This window comes from Hemitrygon akajei, unplaced genomic scaffold (genome assembly GCF_048418815.1).
Source record: "Hemitrygon akajei unplaced genomic scaffold, sHemAka1.3 Scf000048, whole genome shotgun sequence".
NCBI classification, from domain to species: Eukaryota; Metazoa; Chordata; class Chondrichthyes; order Myliobatiformes; family Dasyatidae; genus Hemitrygon; species Hemitrygon akajei.
This window is the reverse complement of record NW_027331934.1, coordinates 6,632,060-6,657,205: the sequence shown is the minus strand read 5'-3', so window position 1 is coordinate 6,657,205 and position 25,146 is coordinate 6,632,060. Positions and strand designations below refer to the sequence as shown.

The window sequence follows — 25,146 nt, the reverse complement described above, 5'->3', positions numbered from 1 at the left end:
TGTTTAAATCCTTGCGGCATTCTGGTATAGGTATACTGAGCACCTCTGTAAGCAAATGCAAACAAATACTGACACTGATCGTCTAGAGGAATGCTGAAGAAAGCCAAACACAAATCAATCACTGAAAAGTAACTTGCTTCTGGTGGAACATTAGTCAAAAGCGTGTGTGGGTTGGGGACTACCGCTGGCCAGTCCTCTACCACATCATTTACCGCTCGGAAATCATGCACCAATCTCCACAGATTTATCTGCTTTTAAGATCGGCAACAATGGGGTATTGCATGGATTGTTTGTTCTTTTAAGCACTCCTATTTCAAGCAACCCCTGCACTGTCGATGCTATTCCCTCTTCTGCTTCTGGTCTTAGAGGGTATTGTGGTTTCCTGGGTGGAATTGCTCCTTTTTTCAGCCTTATTTCCACCGGACTAGCTGTTTTTATTTTCCCTACGTCCGTGTCATGCTGTGACCACAGAATAGACGGCAACTCATCTAACCTTTTATCTTTCTGCTGGCCTCTTTCCTTTCCCAGCACGGGCATGTGTGGTTGGGGAGTTATTTCGACCTCCCTCACTGTCCCTACCATATCTACACTTACCATTATTTTAATACAACTGTTGTCTTCTGATATCCACACCTCTGGCGTGATTTTCCTCCACACTGTTACGGTTTCAGCACTCTTAACTAAAGGTCCTAAGTCTTTAGACTGATATCCCTTATTTACCAATAAAGTTACGTGGGGCGCAGCCTCCGGTATCCTGTACCATTTTTCTAAAAAGGTGTTCCACTTAACTTGTAAAGCTGCCCCTTGCTTTCCAATTATCACAGCCCCCCCCCCCTTCCAGGTGCTGTTGGGTACATACCTCCAGGTGTCATCTCTCCTCTAACTCCCTGTTCTGAGTCTCGTCAAAAATCACTGTACAATGTAGCTCAGATTTGGGCATTACAGCCCTGGGTAATATAGCCTGCACGCCCTTTTTCCATTTTTCCCAGGTTTCCTGAATCTGATCTGCGATGTCTCCTATCCAAAAGACATTAGCCTTCTTGTCTTCTTGCGCTATCAATTGAGCCCCTGCTCTTTTCACACTCAGTCCAGTTCTGGTGCATTCTAATTTTAATTCCAGTTTCAATAAGGCATCTCTGCCTAACAAATTAATCGGAGTTCCTTGAAATACTAGCACCGGCAAAACAATTTCTTTATTTCCCATTCTCAACCGCACTGGAGCCGGGCACTGTGTCAGCTGTGTTTTCCCCGAGTACCCTACCGTCTTAATAAACTTTCCTGACATGGGAAGGTGAAGGGCATACTGTGGCTGTACGCAAGTGTACGTGGCTCCAGTATCTATCATCATTGGTGTCAGTTGCCCTTCTAACATAACCTGAACAATGGGTTCCTCAACTGCCTCCCTTGTTATCATTGGGTAATGTCCCTTCCCACTCAAGTTCTTGGGGTACCCTAATACCTCGCATAGGGGTTCACAGGTCCGCTTGGGACTGGTCCTTGGCTAAACTTTAGTTCCCTTCTTATCGGGTCCTGCTGGTGTGTGACAGGCCATAGTATAAACGGACAATCTCTTCTCATGTGCCTGGCTGATTACATTCCCAGCACAATCTCTCTACCTCTCTTTCCCACTGTTTCCTCACTGGTCCCCTTTGCCCATAGCTCCTCTGTCCCCCTCCTTGGGACTTCCAGTCCTGTCTGGGCTGTTTGAATTTAGTCTGTCCCTGATAGGGCATTTGTGAGAATGCTCCCTCAAAGACATTTATTGGCATGGGGTTTTCCAGCCCTTGTCTTACAGTATGATCGGTCCCTCCATATAACAGTGCTTTGTCCAGTTCGATGGCTGTACTCGAACTGGTGGTTGCTGGCAGCATCTTTTTGTTTTTCTCTTTTTCCTTCTTTTTGAGTTCTTCGAGCTGCATTTGTATTAACCTTCTTTGCACCTCTTCCTGCTGCTCAGCCAACCTTCGTTTGTCTTTCCGGTATTTCTCAACCGCATGGACTACGTTGTCTCTAAATTCTTGTGGTCATTTACGTCAGCCCAACCACTTCCTCCAGTTTGGATTTTACTTGTGGAGGCATTGCATCCAAAATGCTATGTCGGAACAGTGAGGTCATAAATAAGATATTCTCCACCTCTTGCTCAGTCTCCAGTCTCCACCTTTTCAACTGGTTTTCTACGTAGGCTGCTGGGTTTTCAGTGTCTCCCAGTGGATCCCCTTTTAAGGCTTTGGGGTCCACTTTAGGTGGATAAAGCTTTCTGAGGGCCTGCCAGACCCTCTGCCTCACTCTGTCAAACCCATCTCCATCAGTTCTCGGGTCGTTCGAGTTTACTATGCCAGCCATTTCCATTAGTTCGTTAAATTTGGAGGTTCCCATCAACCTTATCAACAGTGCCTTCAAATCTCCCATAGCCAATAATCGTCGCGCTGTTTCTTCTTCGAAGGCTCTAATCCATTTCCCTGCTCCTTCATGTAAATTGGGCAGAGTGTTTTTCAGCCCTTCTAGGTCCTGGGATCCCCAAGGGATATACTGCACTTGTCCTGATCCTTTAACTAACAACGGCATCATTCTTCCTCCTTCTTCCCACCTGCCCCGGCTCTCCTCCTCACCGGACTCCCCAACTGCCTCAGGGTATGTCTTTACTGCCTCCCACACAAATGTCTCCGGGGTCCTGCTCTTCCCTCGGTCTCCCTGTGCAGTCCTCCCTTTCTGTCTTGATTCAATACTTGGTTGGCCCCTAGAGTATTTTTCGCATCTCTCCTGGCAATCCCCTTTCAGTAACTTAACTAGCTCTCTCTCTACTTCCGCAAGTCGCTCCCCTACTGCCTCCTTCTGTCCTTCTAGGTTTCTGCCCCCTACCTCTTCCCCACAAATTCTCGTATCCTCTCTTTCCACTTAACACTTGCTCCTCCGATGAGTCACTTTCTTTTCTAGTCTGTTTATTTCTATGGTATAACCGATACTCCTCATACTCCTTTTCCTCTCAAGTATTTCATTCGTTCAATCCCTTCTTCCATTTCTCTCTGTACCTGTTCTATCTTTATCCTTTCTGCCAGTATCTCCTTCCATATCGCCGCTTTTTCCTTCTCGTATTGTTTTTTTTCCTCCTCATTATCCCAAACCTGTACTTCTCCCTGCATGTTTACTGTTCCCGTCAGCAGGGGGCACTGTTTAGGGGTTCCTTCCTCATTATAGGGAGGGGGTTTTTCTGTTTCTTTCGCATCCGGGTACGGAGCCGAAGCCAGCTTCTCACCGTACCCTTCTCTCTCTCTGACAGGCTGTTTCTCCAGCACCTTAGTGTTTTCCTCGCTTGTAATCAATATTCTACCTGTCCTCCTCAGCCTTTCCCCCTCCATTCTGAAGAGTTTTAGCACTTCCACTTCTCGTTCTCTTTTTTGCCCTCTTTTCTTAGATTTATCTGTTGGTTTGTCATTTTTTATTAGTCCCTCCATTTCTTCGCACAAATTTACATCAAACGTTCCTTCTCTTGGCCACTTTGTGACCAGGTTTTTGGTTCTTTTTTCTCATTTTTCTGAAGTTTTTCTGATCTCATTTTTAATTAACGGGAATTTTTTGCTCAGAATCTCTACTGCTGTTCCTTTACCTGTCATGTTATTCGCTCTTTTTAAGGTATTTCAGAGATTCAGTTTGTTTACTGGATAATATTATTTCCTCTAGTCTAACACCACGTGGACTTTTTCTTCCTAGTCTAACACCACGTGGACTTTTTCTTAACTAAACTTACTCTAATTCTACACCTAGTCTATTTTCCTTTCCCTGCCCGTTCAGCCCTTCGTTTCATACAAAGTGATACCCACAGGGATTTACCAACACCACGTGGAATGTTTCTTAACTTAACTTCTTATTAACTTATTTGTACTTACCCTCACTGCAATGTTCTTGATCAATCCTCTGAGCCTCCTCTGTTAACCCCCAATTCTGCCAGATTCTTTGGACCGGAGAGACCCTTCGGCAGTGGTTCCACACTTCTGAGACTCCAAGACCTCCCCAAAGCCAACAGAATTCTTAGTCCAAATTGTCGCGAAAAGCACTTACCTTTTGTTTGGGTGTACCTTTAATTCTGTTACCCATGTGGGGGTCCCTAGAGGGCTAGGAAGTGTCCCCAATCTGCCGTTTCCTTTCCGCGGGTCTCTATCCGGTCCTGCCGCGGTCACCAATTTTGTCGTGGTTTCTCGTGCCCCACCAATGACCAAGAGATGCAGAAGATTCTTCCAGAAGGGTTAAACTTTAATTTGCAAATCAAAGCTGAGACTGTCATTGAGCTAATCGCTGATTGCCCCCCGATCCTCGGACACAGCATTTTTTATAGCAATCTCCTGATCCAGTTGTATTAGCATATGTAATAGGTCTATAGTTGCGTATTACACGTACCTCACGTACATCATGTCCCTATTGTTTCTACTCATTGCTTTAATCATGTTCTAATCTACATCTCTTAGCTACCTTTCATTAAGATACCATTGTCTTCTACATTTTTAGGATACATGCATAGCAAATAATAGTCCTAGAATTATGTGACTTAATTATGTTCTAATCTACATTTATTTAGTTCTTTAGCTATCTCTCATTAACATACTATTGTCTTCTACATTCTTAAGTTTTCATTCTTCTACCCATGCATATCAAATAGCAGTTTCAATCAAATAGCAAGTTTCAAAACTGACTTCATAGTTTTGGTAAATTTATACTTTTATACTCCAATAACAGCAAGGGAGATGAGGCTGAGTACAGAGCTATGGTGGAAATCTTTGTCACATGGTACGAGCAGAATCATCTGCAGCTTAATGTGAAAAAAACTAAGGAGCTGGTGGTGTACCTGAGCAGAGCTAAGGCATCAGTGACCCCTGTTTCCATCCAAGGGGACAGTGTGGACATGGTGGAGGATTACAGATACCTGGGGATACGAATTAACAATAAACTGGACTGCTCAAAGAACACTCAGGCTGTTTACAAGAAGGGTTAGAGCCGTCTCTATTTCCTGAGGAGACTGAGGTCCTTTGATATCTACCAGACGATGGTGAGGATGTTCTATGAGGCTGTGGTGACCAGTGCTATCATGTTTGCTGTTGTGTGCTGGGGCAGCAGGCTGAGGGTAGCAGACACCAACAGAATCAACAAACTCATTCGTAATGCCAGTGATGTTCTGGGGGTGGAACTGGACTCTCTGGCGGTGGTGTCTGAAAAGAGGATGCTGTCCAAGTTGCATGCCATCTTGGACAATGACTCCCATCCACTCCATAATGTACTGGTTAGGCACAGGAGTACATTCAGCCAGAGACTCATTCCACCGAGATGTAACACTGAGCATCTCAGGAAGTCATTCCTGCCTGTGGCCATCAAACTTTTCTAATCTTCCCTCAGAGTGTCAGACACCCTGAGCCAATAGGCTGGTCCTGGACTTATTTCCACTTGCAAAGATTAACTTATTATTATTTAATTATTGATGGTTTTATATTGCTATATTTCTACACTATTCTTGGTTGGTGCGACTGTAACGAAACTCAATTTCCCTCAGGATCAATACAGTACGTCTGTCTGTCACAGGTTCCACAGTGTTAAAATGAGAGAACAGTTGCTGTAGATTTTATCCGTCATCTTTACAAATCTACATACGAATTTTCACCGAAAGTGACTTGTCATGAGGGGTATCATCTTCAAATGAATAACCACATCACACTCAGGCAAGGGTTAACACATAAGTGGTCTCCACAGGATATCCCAAATCAGATCCACTCCTATGGGTTAAATGAGGTGACAACCACACATTCAATGTATGGTGAATGGATAATTATCCCACCCTTGTGGGCATAGGAAAGTTCTAATCAGTGACCTTTGGCCACTAGTTCCCTGGTTTCAATCCTTCCATTTTTCATCCATCTTCCTCTGAGTCTGAGTGTCTGTGTCCTCAGTTAAAACTAAATAAACTGCGAGCAATGTAAACAAGCTGCAAGTCAGACTGATTCACCTTCTTAATCTCTCTTAAAATGACAGTCCATATCAAACGAAACCTAGGGATTCATAACAATGGCCACTCCCCACTATGAACTGACTTGTGTTCCAGTAGTTGAGATGACTGAGTGAATCCTTTCCCACAGATTGAGCAGGTGAACGGCTTCATCCCAGTGTGAACTAGCTAATGTCTCTGTAGGTTGGATGACTGACTGAATCCCTTCCCACATTCTCAGCAGGTGAACGGCTTCTCCCCAGTGTGAGCTCGCTGATGTCTCTGAAGGGTGGAAGAGTTTGTGAATCTCTTCCCACATTCTGAGCAGATGAACGGCTTCTCCCCAGTGTGAACTCGCTGATGTACCAGTAAGGTGGATGACTTAGTGAATCGTTTCCCACATTCTGAGCAGGTGAAAGGACACTCCCCAGTGTGAACTTGCTGGTGTGCCAGTAGTTGGGATGACCGAGTGAATCCCTTCCCACACTCTGAGCAGGTGAATGGCCTCTCTCCAGTGTGAACTCGCTGATGACTCTGTAGGTTGGATGGATCAGTGAATCCCTTCCCACAGACTGAGCAGTTGAACGGCCTCTTCCCAGTGTGAACTCGCTGATGCTTCTGTAGGGTGGATGAATCAGTGAATCTCTTCCCACAGACTGAGCAGGTGAATGGCTTCTCCCCAGTGTGAACTTGATGATGTCTCTGTAGATTCGATAACTGAGTGAATCTCTTCCCACATTCTGAGCAGGTGAATGGCCTCTCTCCAGTGTGAACTCGCTGATGACTCAGTAGGGTGGTTGACCGAGTGAATCTCTTCCCACAGACTGAGCAGGTGAATGGATTCTCTCCAGTGTGAACTCGCTGGTGTCTCTGTAAGTTGGAAGACAGAGTGAAACCCTCGCCACAGAGTGAGCAGGTGAATGGCTTCTCCCCAGTGTGAACTCGATGATGTCTCTGTAGATTGGATAACTGAGTAAATCCCTTCCCACAGACTGAGCAGGTGAACGGCTTCTTCCCAGTGTGAACTCGCTGGTGTCTCTGTAGGGTGGATGAATCAGTGAATCTCTTCCCACATTCTGAGCAGGTGAACGGCTTCTCCCCAGTGTGAACTCGCTGATGACTCTGTAGGTGGGATAACCGAGTGAATCTCTTCCCACAGACTGAGCAGGTGAACGGCTTCTCCCCAGTGTGAACTCGCTGATGACTCTGTAGGTGGGATGACTGAGTGAATCTCTTCCCACAGACTGAGCAGGTGAACGGCTTCTCCCCAGTGTGAACTCGCTGATGACTCTGTAGGCGTGATGACTCAGTGAATCTCTTCCCACAGACTGAACAGGTGAACGGCTTCTCCCCAGTGTGAACTCGCTGATGAACCAGTAAGGTGGATGACTTAGTGAATCCTTTCCCACATTCTGAGCAGGTGAAAAGCCACTCCCCAGTGTGAACTTGCTGGTGTGCCAGTAGTTGAGATGACCGAGTGAATCCCTTCCCACACTCTGAGCAGGTGAATGGCCTCTCTCCAGTGTGAACTCGCTGATGACTCTGTAGGGTGGATGACTGAGTGAATCCCTTCCCACAGACTGAGCAGGTGAATGGCTTTTCCCCAGTGTGAACTCGCTGGTGACTGTGCAGGTTGGATGACCGAGTGAAAGTCTTCCCACTGACTGAGCAGCTGAACGGCCTCTCCTCAGTGTGAACACGCTGGTGTGCCATTAGGTCAGATGACTGAGTGAATCCTTTCTCAGATATTCAGCAGATCACCAGCCTTTGCCTGGTGTGGTGTGAACTGATTGGTGTGTCCACAGGTGGGAAGACCGACTGAACCCCTTCTCACACACAGAACAGGTGAATGGTCTTGCCCAGTGTTAACTTGCTGATGTACCTTCAATTGTGATAACCGAGTGAATCCATTCCCACTGTCTGAGCAGGTGAATGGCCTTTCTCCTGTACAAAATGACGGGCTTGCCAGTTGGTCAGATGACCGAGTGAATCCCTCCCCACTGTCTGAGCAGGAAGGGTGGTCGATTGAATCTCTTGCTCCACCTTCTTAAATATCTGGACAGAGACAACAAAACTGGTGTGCCATGTTTGAACTTCCTGGAGACAAATCCCTTGTCATTTTCAACCTGTAAAAGATTTACAAAATCCATCAATGGGTTTAGGACAACATTTCAAATGAGATTACATGAGTTGCCAAGGTTTGATCTGGTATCACACTGTTACAGTGAGGTTCAACCCAAGTTGGACAGAGAAATCTTCTCCTGACTGGGCAGAGAGCTGGTATCTGCAATGACCATCAATTCCCTGATGCTCTTCCTGTTTCTATAAGAATGGGGCATTTCTGCCGTCTCCAATCTGTGACCTGGCTCAGTTTGACTCTCTCCATTGGTATTATTCCCTCTTCCTGCTGAGCTGCATGGGTTCCTCACCCCACAGTAACTGAAACAGTCTCACGCAATTAGTCTTTCTTGATGTGCATCTCCCCATTGTAATATTCCCATGGGGATGAATAAAGTATCTATCTATCTATCTATCTATCTATCTATCTATCTATCTATCTATCTATCTATCTATCTATCTATCTATCTGGGATTTTCTTTTATGTATTATTAACTTAAAGTGCCACAGTTTTAATGCCATATAGAAAATTCCTGTTGAGGTGAATGGTTGGTCTGCACAGCTGTTCAAAAGACAGAGTGAATTTTTGTAATATTTCACATTCTTGTAGAAAATTACAACACAGAAACATGCCCTGTGGGCCATCTGGTCTGTGCTGAACTATTTAATCTGCCCACTCCCATACCCCTACCATCCAGGTACCTACATGAACCTCTGAAATGTTGAAATCGAGCTTGCATGCACCACTTGAGCTGGCTGCTCATTCCACACCCGGATGACTCTCTGTGTGAAGAAGTTTCCCCTCATGTTCCCCTTAACATTTCACCTTTCAGCCTTAACCCATGGCCTCTGGTTGTATTCCCACTCCATCTCAGTGGTAAAAGCCAGCTTACATTTACACTATCAATGCCCTTCTATCACAATCAAATCTCCCCTCAATCTCCTGCAGTCCAAGGAATAAAGTCCTGACCTACTCAATCTTTCCTTATAACCCAAGTACTCCAGACCTGGGAACATCCTTGTGAATTTTCTCTGAACTCTTTCAAAGTCTTTACATCTTCCCTGTAGATTGGTGACCAAAACTGCACACAATACTCCAAATTAGGCCTCACCAATGTCTTCTACAAGTCAACATAACATCCATCTATTGTTGTCAGTACTTTTGTTCATGAAGGCCATTGGGCTAAAATCTTTCCTTCCGTCTCTATCTAACTGTGATACCACTTTTGTTGAATTAAGGACTTTCTTCTACAACAGGTCCCTTTCTTCTACAACACTCCTCCGTGCCCGACCAGTCACTGTGAAAGACTTCCCTTGGCAGGTCAGACCAAGGTGCAACAACTCACACTTGTCTGCATTACATTCCTTTTTCCATTTCTCAAACCATTTTGCCAGCTGGTCCAGATCGCACTGCAAGTTTACATGCTTTTTTGGCATTGTCTAGATGGGACAAAGAGCCTGTTTCTTTACTGAACTTGTCCATGTTTCTATGGCTGAGAAGATGGCCAAACTTGTTTGGAAGGGAAAGGGTAGGAGTGACAATTGAGCACCAGTGGCTGGAGTTTCTGGAGCAATTCGGGACCTGAGTGATTCCACAGAAGTGGAAGCATTAGAAAGACAGGAGGACACAACTGTGGCTAAAATGAGAAGCCAAAGCCAACATAAATGTCAAAGAGAGGGCAAACAAAAGAACAAAAACTATTCAGAAGCTTTGAGAAACCAAAAGAAGACAACAAAAAAAGTCAGATGAGCTCAGTGCATGGAATCATGACTTGTAGTCATTAATGGGTCTCGGTAGCGCCCAACAGTCTGAGGCATTTAGAGGAACAAAATATATGAGGCTTCAATTTCTCTTCAAAAGCAAGGTTCCCTGGACCAGTTACCTTTCAACTTTCATTTTGGCAGGCAAATACAAACTCTGCATCCTCAAAAATTCACTTCTGAAGGCCTCCCACTTACAGGTACTCCTTTGCCAGGAAACAGCCTGTCCCAAACCACACTTGTCAGATCCTTTCTGATACCATCAAAATTGACCTTTCCCCAATTTAGAATCTCAACCCGTGGTCCAGACCACTCTTTTTCCATATTTACTTTGAATCTCATGGCATTATGATCACCAATTTCTGTCACCAGCCCTGATCATTTCCTAACAGCTTATTGCTCACTTCTACGTTGGGAAATCTACGTACTGATTATGGGCACATTTGAGAAACTTTACCCCATCTAGTCCTTTTACATTATGGGAGTTCCAGTCAATATATGTAAAGTTAAAATCACTTACTGAATCAACCTTTGTTTATTGACATGGCCCACAATCTACCTACAACTTTGTTCCTCTAAATCCCTCAGACTGTTGGCTGCAACCAAGTCCCAATAATGGCTACAATATCATAATTCCCTGTCCTGAGCTCATCTGGCTTTCCTATGATGCTTCGTGCATTGTGATATACACAGCTCAGCACATTCATCGCACCAGGCTCAACCATTTGATTGCTGACACTATCTGAGGTCTGAACAACATTTGACTCGTGTAAAGAAAACAAACTCTCCCTCATTGTCACAAAAACAAAGGAGCTGATTGTGGACTGCAGGAGGAATGGAGACAGGCTAACCCCTGTTGACATCAAAGGATCTGGGGCTGAGAGGGTGAACAGCTTTAAGATCCTCGGCATAAACATCACCAAGCATCTCACATGGTCTGTACATACCGGCTGTGTTGTGAAAAGAGCACAGCAGCACCTCTTTCACCTCAGATAGTTGAAGAAGTTGGGAATGGGGCCCGAAATCCTGAGAACTTTCTACAGGAACACAATTGAGAGCATCCTGACTGGCTGCATCACTGCCTGGTATGGGAACTGTACTTCCCTTAATCTCATAAACCTGCAGAGATTGGTGCAGACAGCCCAGCGCATCTGTAGATGTGAACTTCCCACTATTCAGGACATTTACGGAGACAGGTGTGGGAAAAGGGCCCAAAAGATATTGGGGACCCAATTCACCACAACCACAAACTGTTCCTGCTGCTACCATCCAGGAAACGGTACCACAGCAAAAGGACCAACAGGCTCCAGGACATCATCTTTTACCAGGCCATCAGACTGATTAATTCATGTTAATACAATTGCATTTGTATGCTATACTGACTGTTCTATGCACAAACTATTTATTATAAATTACTATAAATTACACATTGCACATTTAGATGGAGATGTAACGTAAAGACTTCTACTCCTCATGTATGTGTATGTAAGAAAGTCAATTCAATTCAAATCACCCTCTCCACTATCTGTCCTGTCATTCTGGCTCCCATTCCCCCTACAAATCATTTTAACCACATCAGCACCCCCCTCCACCACACTTGCTCTCGCAGCCTTACCACGAGGATATTAGTCCCCTTCCTGTTCTGTTCCCCTAACTAATGAATCCCCTATCACACCTTTGACTTTCCTCTGCCAGGTAATCCCCCCCACTACTTTCTAAAGTGTTCCACCTGTTGCTGTGGGGGATGGCCACAAGAGGACTCTGCGATGGGTATGTAACCTCATTCCCCTTCCTGACTCTCACCCAGTTTCCTGTGTTCCGCACCTTGGGTGTAACTCACCTCTCTTCATATCATATCTATCACCCCCTCCACTCCTGGATGATCCAGAATTCATCCATTTCCAGTTCAATCTCCTTAAAGTGCTGGGTTACAAGCTGCAGCTGGATACACATCTTGTAGATGAGGGCATCAGGGACACTGGAGGTCTCCCCACCTTCCCACCAATGTCCCCTCTAATTTGTAATGACAAGTGTGCACATAAATCATGTACTGTGTATTTTTTTTACCCAGTGACAACATGTGCACAGTGAATTTTATATAGAGAGGTATTCATTTTCACAGCTAGCAAATCACTGTCAATAAAAACGTTGATCTCCTCTGGGTTCAATCGAGTTCATCTGCACTCTCACACAACCTATGTAGCAGGCCTATAGTGGGTTATGAAGGATTTTCTCGCAAGAGCTTTTGCACACTGTCCATATGTGACTTGCTTGCTAAATGACGCTTTAAAAGGTCAGATTTCCAAATTTCACTCCAATTCTTCCCATTTGCAAATTCTCCAGCAACTTTTGCATCACCACAATACAGACAGGTAACACCAGTTTCTGTGTTGTACATAAATATTTCCCCTAAACCCTCTCCAGATGACTGACGGTGATGAACTCGGAGATGGCAATGCCAATGAATATGAAGGGAATGGCAGTAGTCTGTCTCATTGGAGTCTGGCACATTTCTGATGTGAAAGTTACTTGTTGCCCAGGGCAAAGGTGTTTGATATTATCATGTACCCAGAGAGAATGGGTCAAAACATGTTCTCACCTGTAGAAAAGTTCAGAACAGGAGGAGGTAGAACAAACTACACAGACGCAAAATGCTGGAGGAACTCAGCAGGTCGGGCAGCATCTATGGAAAAGAGTACTAATGCTGAGTTCCTCCGGCATTTTGTGTGTGTCACTTGGATTTCCAGCATCTGCAGATTTCCTCTTCTTTGTGACTGGAGGTAGAACAAAGGTAATTTTCTCTACTGCTGATGCAAAAGATTTTGTTCCCTTTCTCCGAGTTCCTAATCCTTGCGTTTAGATAGCTGGAGCTCAGCTCTGTCTGAGAGATCTATCGGTTCCCATTCCCTCATCAACCGGAAGCTCCCCGGGGCCCGTGTACGGATCGTGGGGCTGAGAGAGAGCGGGAAGAGAGCAGGACTGTCCCGGGATTGTTGGCCACGGTGTCCGGATTTCACAGGAATTGTCCCAAAGTCGCTGTATAATATAAAAACACGGAGAATCGCTCTTACCTGCACCCGACATTTTCAAGGCCTTCAGTGTACTGCGTGCATGCGTGATACTTGGGGACGTCCTCAGCCTGCCGCCTGCGCATTTCATCGGTGCTTCAGCACCGGCGAAATTCTTAACGCATGACCCTCTGGGTAATCACGGTGCCATTAACCATTTCTGCAAGCACCAGTTCAATGTCCATACCTCATTCTTTTTCCCTGTGTATAGAAAAATCAGTAGCTGTTTTAACTCAGAAAGTGGCTCCCATAAACAATATACTCAATATCAATGTGTATCTAATGCCAAAGTAAAATGCAGTTATAAAACACAGGAGATTCTGCAGTTGCTGGAAATACAGAGACACACACACACAAAAGCTGGAGGAACTCTGTAATTCAGAGAGCAACTAAGCAGCGGAGTACACAGGCTAGGCATGCTGAAGGGGCTCGGTCTAAACGTTGTCTTTTTATTCCTCTCCACATTTGCTGCCTGAAATTAACCACCTTTTTTTCCGGTCAACCAGTTTACAAACGTTTCTGATCTTTCTTTTGTAGCCACATCCTATTGGTTTGATTCCTCCTCCTCCTCCTGGTAAACTCTAGACCCCATCTCTCTCTCTGGAGCACCAAAGCCCTGACTCAGGCTGGCAAATCTTCGGTTTCTGACTCTGCACCATCGAAGGAGACAGGCAAGACTTGGCTGCGGGTCTGGTCCAATACGGGAAGGAGTTTGAGGTGAAGACGGGATATCTGGTAAGACAACCTTTTAATATTGACCGATCCCAAGATGCTGTACCCCATCTCTGTGCAATTTCAGGCCAAAAAGTCTGTCGCACCAACTGCCCCCCTGTCTGGATCACCACAAAAGAAGGACAGACGCTCCCATCCATTTAGCAATATCCCCTCAATCCCGAGGCAACATTTTATGAGGATGAAAGCTCTTTTGTGGATCCAGCAGGATAACAATATTCTGACTATGCAATAATGATGGACGGTGAAGTAATTAAGCAGGCATCTTTTGAAGCAGCTGTCTCCACCCAGAAGGCTGAGCTGTTTGCTCTGACTCGTGCCTGTATCCCAGCAACAGACTAAAGTGGGAACATTTACACAGACTCCCGTTATACATTTGGAATTGTATATGACTACAGGGCTCTCTGGGAACATGGGGATTCCTGACTTCCTCTGGCCACCCCATTAGTAATGCCACCTTTGTAAACAACTTACTCACCACTCTACAGCTACCTCGAGTTCTGGCTGTTATGAAATGTGCTGCCCACACACGCATGTCCGACTGTGTCACTAAACACAATGCTCTAGCAGATCAGACAGTGAAAAGTGCGGCACAATCCTCAGTAGTTGTAGCCTCCTCGCGTTCCCGTCAAGCAACCCTCCATGACTAAAGCAGAACGGGTTTGCAGGACATGTGGGAGGTACGTAATTTTCAGGGGGACGCCTCTGAGGAGGAGCACAAACTGTGGTCCCAGATGGGGATGCCACAAAGACCCCAACCTAGGTTTTTGGATCACCCCAGCGGGACAGGTTTGTGTTCCTACACAGTTTTTACCAATATTGGTCGATTATATACATAATTGTACACACCTGGGAAAGGAGGGAATGGTTGGTAACCTGTACCCTGCACACCCGGTACGACTCCCTTGACAGGTGGACCCTTTTCTGTGTCTACAAGTTGATTTTATTGAATTGCCTAGAGTACATTGCTATAGATACTGCTTAGATATTATAGATGTGTTTAGTAGATGGGTTGAAGCTGTTCCATCTACCAATAATACTGTTATCACTGTTGTGAAGGTATTATTACGGGAAATAATTCCCAGGTACGGCCTGCCAGAGATGCTGAGCTCTGACAATGACCCACACTTCGTGATGAAAGTAAACAAAGGCATACGTAACGAACTAGCTATCCAGCAACAATTCCACTGTGTACACCACCCACAGGCCGCTGGCAGAGTGGAGAGAGCCAATGGCACTCTGAAGAGTAAACTGGCCAGACTAACAGTGGAGACTGGACTCACTTGGTTGATGGTCCTACCGATACCCAGTTCCACATGAGGGTTACCCCACAGGGTAAAACAGGGTTGTCACCAGCTGAAATCATTTATGGACGGCCCATGAAGACACCCTGGGGACTAAGACCTTGTGTACCATTGCTCCCAGAAAGTCTACCAGCAAAATTGGATATTCATACCCGAGGGGAAGACATGGGGAAATATATATGCCAACTAACCAAAAATTTCCAAGCATACATTCACAGGTATGACAGGCTTACAAGGAAGAGAACTACATTGCACCATGGAACCTGGGATTTTTTTTCCTGATGAAGAACTGGGATTGAGGGAAACTCGGACTGCGGTGGAGAGGACCATATCAGGTGTTACCGACCGCTCCTATGGCTGTGAAACTGAAGGGGCAATCTCGGTGGATACATCATTAGGCACCAAACATGTTACTGAAGGAACTGAATAGAAGGTCTCTCTCGGACTAATGGAAAATGTATTGGTTGTTAGTGGTGTTCATGTTTATGTCTTTGAGAGGGCTCACCCCAGCATCCGGGGGCCCCATGTTAACACATTTCTGTCTTTCTGTCATACCTATGCCAAACAGGTAGAACTAGGGGCCTGCTGGGTTTGTGCTGAAATTCCACAGCATGGTAAAACTAAGGTTCCAATGTCAGTAATCCCGCTCAACCAGAGTGAGGAATTCTCAGCCTGGGCTTTCTCAAATAACATCCGGGGAAGTGAGATGAGGACCTGTGGTCCAGACAGAGATGACTGTGGCTGTCAGTGTTTTGAGGGATGGTGTCTCAGGCCCCCATCAAACGGAACTTCCAATACTGGGAAACATGCATCCTGGCCATACTTGCAGGTGCCCAGCAGCCGAGAGGAACAACTGAGACTGATTGATTTTGGATGATTACTTTTCTCTCCTATGGAGTAGCCGGGAATTCACGAGAGATACTCAATTTGGATACAGCACTTGAGGAGCTGGCCACAATACTGCAGGGGCCCTGACAGAAACACAGGCCCAAGTAACAGAAATATCCACTGAAATGATCGCAATCTGGCAAACAGTCATACAGAATCGTACAGCTTTAGAGTTTATCCCAGCTGAGAAAGAGGGAACCTGTGCTGTTATTGACACAGAATGCTGCACGTATATCCCTGATGAATCTACTAACATTACACCCCTCTCCGAGCACACTGCAAAGGAGATTGACAGCATCAAGAAAGTAGGGCAGGATTTACACGGGTTCACCGAAGGGTCGAAATGGTGATCTTTGAAGGCCTGTTTGGTAATATGTGGGGCATGATACTGCATTATGTCCTAACAGTTGTACATATCTTTGTTACAATTACTGTTGTACCCTGTCTTTACCCACTGATAAGTCAATGCTGTCATCAGTTGCTATCTCTGTAAGAAGTTACTGTGTTGTTGATAATGTAATGATCAAAAGGAGGGAAGGATAAAGTCTGTAAAATGGTTAACACTTCGTTAAACAATAGCAGCCTGTTTTTCTGAAAGAAACTGCTGATGATCAACCGATGTGCTGAGCCATGTTTCTTCTTGCGGGTAGCTAGCTAGAGTTTCAAGATGCTTATCTCCTTGCGCAATCACATGTAGAGATAGGATAGCTTCAGTCTGTTCTGTGTGTGTAAACCATTATGACTATTTTGTAGTTTGTCTTTAGGGGCTACAGCCTGTCATGTAGTAAATATTTTTGGCTCCAGCCTGTCTTGTGTGGGGGTATCTGGATGGATATATCTGTGGTGTAAGGGGAATTGTTAGTCAGTTAGTGGATTGGGTGGGAACAGTCACAGACTGTTCCTGTTTGAGCAACTAACTAAGTAAGCCCTGGGTGCTTGGAATAAAGAGTTTGTACCGTATGGTCTCAGAGTGACTTTATCCAGATTCGACTTCCACAGAATGGGAGTGGTTTTAAAGGGCTGGGCTGCGGGAAGCACATTACCAGACCTGGTGTGATTGCAACTGTGTCTGACAGAGGCATAAATGGTTCTTCTGGGCACATTCAGTCTCACCAACTATTTCCCACCTTCTATTGTACAGGTATGTAATGTATAAAGGACCAGTGTTTGAGTAAATGAGACTCACCAAACTTCCTCCTCACTGACTCACTGGGATCTCCAAGTCAGCTGATTCGGAGTTGTTCTCTCCAGTTGATGCTCTCAGTCCTCGGGCCAGTTCACTTGTTGCTATTCCCACATCTTTAGCCATGGTTTGCTTCCAGCTGGGGTTTTTCTTCCAATAAACCTCTCACCGCAGGTCTAACATTAACCAGAGAGATAATGAAGCACATTAACAATGAAAAGGAGAACCAAACATTTCTGCTTAATGTTACTAAGAACAAAACTCACTGAAATTTAAACGTTGAAGCCAAATATAATAATCTCAGTGAACAATCTTTTATTGTCCCTCACACATCACAAAACAATATGGGATAAGAAGGAGCCATCATTCTGTCATGGTAATACATAAGACACAGGAACAGGATTAGGTGATTTGATCCATCTGGGCTATAAACGTGCAGGAGCAATGTGTGGTTAAGTGCCATGCTCAAGGATACAACGCACTGCCTGGCCTGAGGCTCAAACTCATGACCTTCAGATTGCTTAACCACTCGGCCACATGCACATCACAGAAACCACTCTCCCCCCCTAGACTTCCCAGTCCCTCGGTAAAGCAGGCAGTGAAATCAAAGATCCCCAAAACCTGGGACATTCTCCTTTCTCACCCACCCCAGTCCGGGAGAAGACACAACAGCCAGAAAGCTCAAGGACAAATGTGAGCAACCTCAGGAAACGAGGCGAGCTGGGGGAAGTTAACGGGACTCAGTGACCAACGTCAGATCCCCCAACACAACATAGAGGAAGCATCCTGACCCATCCGGGGACTCTGAGCACACACCATGTCATCTTGCATCACAAAGTGAAGGGTAGGGAAGATCAACAGTAAACAGCCTCACGTGACCTGTTGGTGGGTCTCCCATTTCAACTCTGCGGAAATAGACAGCCTGGGCTCCAGGTTTGGATCGTTCAATGCAGATTAAGTGAAGTCGACACATTTTTGACCAGCCCAGATAATCGAAAAAATAAATGAGTTACCAACTCGCACCTTTAAACCTCGTCTCCAGTTGGCACAGAAATCCATTGAAGACACCTTCCCCGCTCTATAGCCTGAAGAGGTCAGTGCATTTCATCACAGGTGGCCATTTTCAATCCGCGGCTCACTCCTTCGCTGATTGTCAATCAGGTCGTCATACCCTCCCTTCGGGCATTTTAACACAGGTGAAAATTTTCAGTGAGTGCATCTCTCCCTCCCAGACGACATTCTGACAACAATTTTTTACTGAAGTTCTTCCCTCACTCCCTCCATGGTTCCCATTTTGGATCAGCCCATCACTCTTTCCCGTGTTAAATCATTTGGCCCTTTGGAATAAGCGACATTCCGAGAGGATATCACAAGTTTCTTTCGAAACATACAGTCGGAAGCAAAATGTGAGACTCGGTGTCGGACACTGGGAAAAGACGCTGGAAAGATAATAATGGGGAAAGGAAATGGCGGACGAACTGAGAGTATTTTGCATCAATCTGCACTGTGGACGAGACGAGCAATATGGTGGAATTTCCCGGTGTCATGGTTCATGAAGTGTGTGAAGTTACCATCATTAGAGAGAAGGTTGTTGGGGAACTAAAAGGTCTGAAGGAAGATAAGCCACCAGGACCAGATGGTGTAGATCCCAGGATTCTGAAAGAGGTGTCTGAAGAGATTGTGGAAGCATTAGGAATGATCATTCAAGAAGCACTGGTTTCTGGAAAGGTTCCAGAACACTGGAAGTTTGCGTGTGTCACTCCACTCTTCAAGAAGGGAAAGAGTCAGAAGAAAGGAAATTGTCGGCCAGTTAGGCTGACCTCGGGTTGGAAAGGTGTTGGTGTCTATTATTAAGTAGCTCTGACGGTACTTGGAGGCACGTGGTAAGATAAGCCGTCGTCAGCATGGTTTCCTCAAAGGACAATCTCGACTGATAAATCTGTTGGAATTATCTGAAGAAATTATGGTCAATTATGGAAAACTCTGAACATCCTCTACATAGCACCATCCAGAGACAGAGAAGCAGTTTCAGCGACAGGTTACTATCGATGCAATGCTCCTCAGACAGGATGAAGAGGTCAATACTCCCCAATGCCATTAGGCTTTACAATTCAACCGCCAGGACTTAAGAACTTTTTAAAAGCTATTATTAATGCTTTTTGAGATAGTGATTTAGATGCATATCATATTTTTTTACTGAGTTAAGTATTGTATGTTATTAGTTTTGCTACAACAAGTGTATGGGACATTGGAAAAAAAGTTGAATTTCCCCATGGGGATGAATAAAGTATCTATCTATCTATCTATCTATCTATCTATCTATCTATCTATCTATCTATCTATCTATCTAAATAACAAGCAGGAGAGGCAAAGGAGAATCGATCGAAACTGTGTACTCGGATTTTCAGATGGCCTTTGACAAGATTCCATACATAGAACATAGAATAGTACAGCACATTACATGCCTTTCGGCCCAGAATGTTGTGCTGACCCTCAAACCCTGCCTCCCATATAACACCCCAACTTAAATTCCTCCATATACCTGTCTAGTAGTCTCTTAAACTTCACTAGTGGATCTGCCTCCACCACTTACTCAGGCAGTGCATTCCACGCACCAACCACTCTCTGAGTGAAAAACCTTCCTCTAATATCCCCCTTGAACTTCCCTCCCCTTACCTTAAAGCCATGTCCTCTTGTACTGAGCAGTGGTGCTCTGGGGGAGAGGCGCTGGCTATCCACTCTAACTATTCCTCTTAATATCTTGTACACCTCTATCACGTCTCCTCTCATCCTCCTTCTCTCCAAAGAGTAAAGCCCTAGCTCCCTTAATCTCTGATCATCATCCATGCTCTCTAAACCGGGCAGCATCCTGGTAAATATCCTCTGTACTCTTTCGAATGCTTCCACATCCTTCCTATAGTAAGGCTGCTTAACAAGGTACTAACTCGTGGTATTACAGGAAAGATTCTGGCATAGATAAATCAGTGGCTGATTGGCAGGCGGCAAAGAGCGGGAATAAATCGAGCCTGTTCTGGTTAGCTGGCAATGGCCAGTGGTGTTCTACAGGGACATGTGCTGGGACTGCTTCATTTTGCGTTGTACGCCAGAATTTGGATGATGTAACTGATTACCTTGTTGAAAATTTTCAGGTGAGGTGAAGAAGGGTGGCGGGACAGGTAGTTTTGAGGAAGTTGAGGAGGTACAGGGAGACAGCCAGATTAGGAGAATGGACAAAGAAGTGGCTGTTGGAATACAGCATATATGTCAAACTCAAGGCCCGCGGGCCAAATCCGGCCCGCGGTGGAATTATCTTTGGCCCGCGAAATAATATCTAATTACTATTAAAGCTGGCCCCAGTAATCGAAGCGCCTATGGCGTATGATATGGCTAATGCTGAGTTTATTCAGGTACCAGGTTTTCAGGGTTTTTAGTATTTATTCGGTTTCCCTGGTTTATTTCCTGAATATCATTAATGATTTTTTTTCTATTAGAGCTGGCCCGCCGGTATATTGCATGTACCACTAATACTACAAATCCCACAATGCACTGCCAGTGAATTGCTCAAGCTTGCCTTACTCTCTCATCAGCATCCTTATGGCGCTAGTCACGTGTGGTCAACTTTCAGCTATCCCTCACCCCAAAAATGGCTGAACGAAAGGTGGACTTTGAAAACAGGGGTTTTCAAGGCAGGTGGGAGGCAGAGTATATGGTCGCAGATATAAAGGGCAAACCTGTTTGTCTTTTGTGTGGAGACGGTGTGGCTGTAATTAAAGAATATAACGTACGACGACACTATGAAACGAAACACCACGACAAATACAAGCATCTGGACAAGAAACAGAAGCTCCAGAAGGTAGAAGAGTTGAAAAGAAGTCTGGCGTCACAGCAGGCTATGTTCACAAAAGCCAAAACACAAAGTGAGGCTGCTGTAAAGGCTAGTTTTATTGTGGCAGCAGAGATCGCTAAATCAGCCCGGCCCATTACCGAGGGAGAATTTGTTAAAAACTGCATGATGAAAGTTTGCGACGTCGTGTGCCCAGATAAAAGGCAAGCATTTTCAAATGTGAGCCTGAGCAGAAACACCGTTGCTGACCGTGTACGTGAGCTTGCCACCAATCTACAACAACAGCTGGTGGGGAAGGGAAGAGATTTCATCGCATATTCCCTTGCTGTGGATGAGAGCAGGGACACTTCTGATACTGCCCAATTGTCAATTTTTATTCGTGGAGTGGACTCAAGTCTGTGTGTAACAGAGGAACTTTTGGGATTAAGATCAATGCATGGCACAACTACTGGAAAAGATCTCTTTGAAGAGGTATCCAGATGTGTAAATATAATGAGGCTGCCTTGGGATAAACTTGTGGGACTGACGACAGATGGAGCGCCCGCGATGTGCGGTCAAAAGAGTGGATTGGTGGGCAGGATCCGGGAGAAGATGCGGGAGGTAAATGGCGCAGGTGAGCTGACAGCTTATTATTGCATCATACACCAGGAGTCGTTGTGTGGCAAAGCCTTGAAAATGGAACATATAATGAGCACCATAAGACGAGCAGTTAACTTCATAAGAGGCAAAGGTTTGAATCACCGCGAGTTCAAGACGTTTCTGGAGGAGTTGGGTTCAGAATATAATGATTTGCCCTATCACACAGAGGTGCGATGGTTAAGCCAAGGAAAAGTGCTGAAAAGATGTTTCGAGTTGCGTGAGGAGATCTGTCAGTTCATGGAAAGCAAAGGGAAAGACACAACAGAGCTCCGGGGTAAAAAGTTGCTTTGTGAAATGGCGTTTCTGTGTGACATCACGAGCCATCTCAATGCGCTCAACCTGCAGCTTCAGGGGCGGGGTCGTGTGATCACAGACATGTACGCTGCAGTGAGGGCTTTTAAAACCAAGCTGCGCCTGTGGGAGACGCAGATGCAGCAAGAAAACTTGAGCCATTTTCCGTGTTGCCAAACTATGAAAGAGCAGGTTTCTCCCGCAGTGTTCCCACGTGCAAAGTTTGCTGAAAAACTTAGCATACTTGGTGCCGACTTCACACGGCGATTTGCCGACTTTGAAGCCCAAAAAAGCAGGTTTGAACTGCTCAGTAATCCATTTGCAGCTGACGGGGAAAGCGCACCAACCAACATACAAATGGAGCTGATTGAACTCCAATATAGTGACACACTCAAGGCAAAGTATGACTCGGTGGGCGCTGCACAGTTTCTACGTTTCATTCCCGACACAATGCCCCAGCTGCGTACCCAAGCTGCTCAAATGCTCTCTATGTTTGGCAGCACATATCTGTGTGAACAACTGTTCTCTTCGATGAAGATAAACAAAACATCGCACAGGAATCGTCTTTCTGATGAACACCTTCACTCAATTCTGAGGATTTCCTCAGCTCAGAGCCTGACTCCAAACATTGATGAACTTGCATCCAAGATGATTTGCCAAGAATCTGGCTTAGACTAGTGTGAATCACAGAGTGTTGGCCTGTGGAAAAATGTTTTCATTAGAAATTACTCCGGAAAAGCTGCAGATAAAGCCATTAGAAATAAATGCAACTGATTTTTTATTTATTTAATGTTCAATGTTGTTTTTGTAGGCAATAACCTAAGCTTTGTTAGTTCCAGGTTAATATGTATAATAAATTCATTTCAATAAGTTTTGCAATAAACGCTGAACCAGTCCAGCCCTCGACTTGTACCAATTTTTAAAATTTTGGCCCACTGTGTATTTGAGTTTGACACCCCTGCACTAAGCGATTCAATTTCAAAATGGTATCCAACAAATCAGATTCTTGTAAATATGGAAACTTAGGTAAATATTGTTGTAAAAAATGTCTAACCTGAAAATATTGCAAAAAAAATATGTATGAGCGAGAGAAAATTTGTCGATTAACTCTTCAAAGGTCATCAATCGACCATCACAAAATAAATCTGTAAAAGAATGGATCCCTTTATTTTTCCATAAGAGAAAAATGGGGTCAGTTGTTGAAGGTTTAAATAAAAAAGTTTCGATATAAAAAACTAGCCAACTTAAATTGTTTGAAATATTTTTAAAAATAACGAAATTGAACCCATATCCGTAGGGATTGTTTCATAACCGGGTAAAGATTTAAATTTGGAATTTTGGAGAGCTGTAAATGTAATGGAGCTCCTAATATTGAAGTTAAATGAAATTGTTTAACAGCTTTTAATGCCAAATCAACCCATAATGGTTTTTGGTTCTTATCAAGACAATATAACCAAACACATAATTGCCTAATGTTCACAGCCCAATAATACAGTCTTAAATTAGGAAGTGCAAGTCCACTGTCTTTTTCAGATTGTTGTAAATGATACTTACTAATTCTTGGTCTCTTATTGTTCCAAATAAAGGAAGAAATAAGAGAGTCAATTTGATCGAAAAATTTTTTAGTTAAAAAGATAGGTATATTTTGGAAAATATATCAAAGTCTAGGTAAAGTCATTATTTTCACAGCACGAACACGACTTATTAAAGAAAAAGTAAGTGGATGCCATCTAGAAAATAGTTGTTTCATAGAGTCCATTAAAGGAACTATATTTGCTTCATAGAGATCTTTATATTTTTTAGTAATTATAATATCTAAATGTATTAACAATTCTAAAAGGAATATCATTTTATATTCTAACAGGGACATTTAATGGAAACAATTCACCTTTATTCAAGTTAAGTTTATATCCTGAAAACTTAGCGAAATCTTTAAGTGTTTCCAAAAGATTAGAAATTGATTCCTCAAGATTTGAAATAAAAACCAAAAGATCGTCTGCATAAAGAGAAATCTTACGTATGGTTCCATTCATAGAGATACCGAGAATATTTTTAGCTTCACGTAGTGTTATAGCTAAAGGCTCCAATACAAAATTAAATAATAAAGGGGTTAATGGACATCCCTGTCTAGTGCCACGAGTAAGTGAGAAAAAAAGACCTGCAGTTCTTAGTAAGGACAAGCTCAAGGGCGGCTTCCTGTCTGTGTTTATAAGCCAAATGAATGATTTTATAAGCCACATTAGTCTGCTGTATCTGTCAGTTCACAAGCGCTTGAAAGCCGCCGATCCTTGAATGTGGAGGCGGAGATGCTGGAGAAGACAGCGCCCCACTCGCTACAAGGAGAGCCCGAGTACGTGTCCATGTCCGTGACATGATTGAATACATCGCCATGACGTTGGTAGCACTGTGACGTCATTCACTGGCTCTCATTTTGGTAGGATTCGGTCGGACATCGCAGATACACCAACAGATTCGCACTGGGAAGCGGCCGTTCACCTGCTCCGAGTGTGTGAAGTAACTCATTCAGTTAACCCACCTTGTGATGCTCCGGTGAGTTCACAATAAATAACCATATAACCATATAACAATCGCAGCACGGAAACAGGCCATTCCGGGCCTCCTAGTCCGTGCCGAACTCTTAATCTCACCTAGTCCCGCCTACCCGCACTCAGCCCATAACCCTCCACTCCTTTCCTGTCCATATACCTATCCAATTTTACCTTAAATGACACAACTGAACTGGCCTCTACTACTTCTACAGGAAGCTCATTCCACACAGCTATCACTCTCTGAGTAAAGAAATACCCCCTCGTGTTTCCCTTAAACTTTTGCCCCCTAACTCTCAAATCATGTCCGCTCGTTTGAATCTCCCCTACTCTCAATGGAAACAGCCTATTCACGTCAACTCTATCTATCCCTCTCAACATTTTAAATACCTCAATCAAATCCCCCCTCAACCTTCTATGCTCCAATGAATAGAGACCTAACTTGTTCAACCCTTCTCTGTAACTTATGTGCTGAAACCCAGGTAACATCCTAGTAAATCGTCTCTGCACTCTCTCTAATTTATTGATATCTTTCCTATAATTCGGTGACCAGAACTGTACACAATATTCCAAATTTGGCCTTACCAATGCCTCGTACAATTTTAACATTACATCCCAACTTCTGTACTGAATGTTCTGATTTATAAAGGCCAGCGTTCCAAAAACCTTCTTCACCACCCTATCTACATGAGACTACACCTTCAGGGAACTATGCACTGTTATTCCTAGATCTCTCTATTCCACTGCATTCCTCAATGCCCTACCATTTACCCTGTATGTTCTATTTGGATTATTCCTGCCAAAATG

At 44.4% G+C, this 25,146-nt stretch overlaps 1 protein-coding gene, 1 long non-coding RNA gene and 1 pseudogene across 2 annotated transcripts in view; 1 reads left to right on the top strand and 2 right to left on the bottom strand.

Moving 5' to 3' along the window:
• The window catches only part of LOC140720912 (uncharacterized), a 129,100-nt gene that overhangs the window by 9,975 nt on the left and 93,979 nt on the right, over positions 1–25,146 (top strand).
• Positions 761–7,657, bottom strand: LOC140720879 (uncharacterized; annotated as a pseudogene).
• On the bottom strand, positions 7,678–17,196 carry LOC140720919 (uncharacterized). The gene is made up of 3 exons (XR_012097272.1): positions 17,023–17,196; positions 12,916–13,113; positions 7,678–8,091 (listed from the first exon to the last, which is right to left on the bottom strand). It is a non-coding gene; the product is annotated as an uncharacterized lncRNA (long non-coding RNA).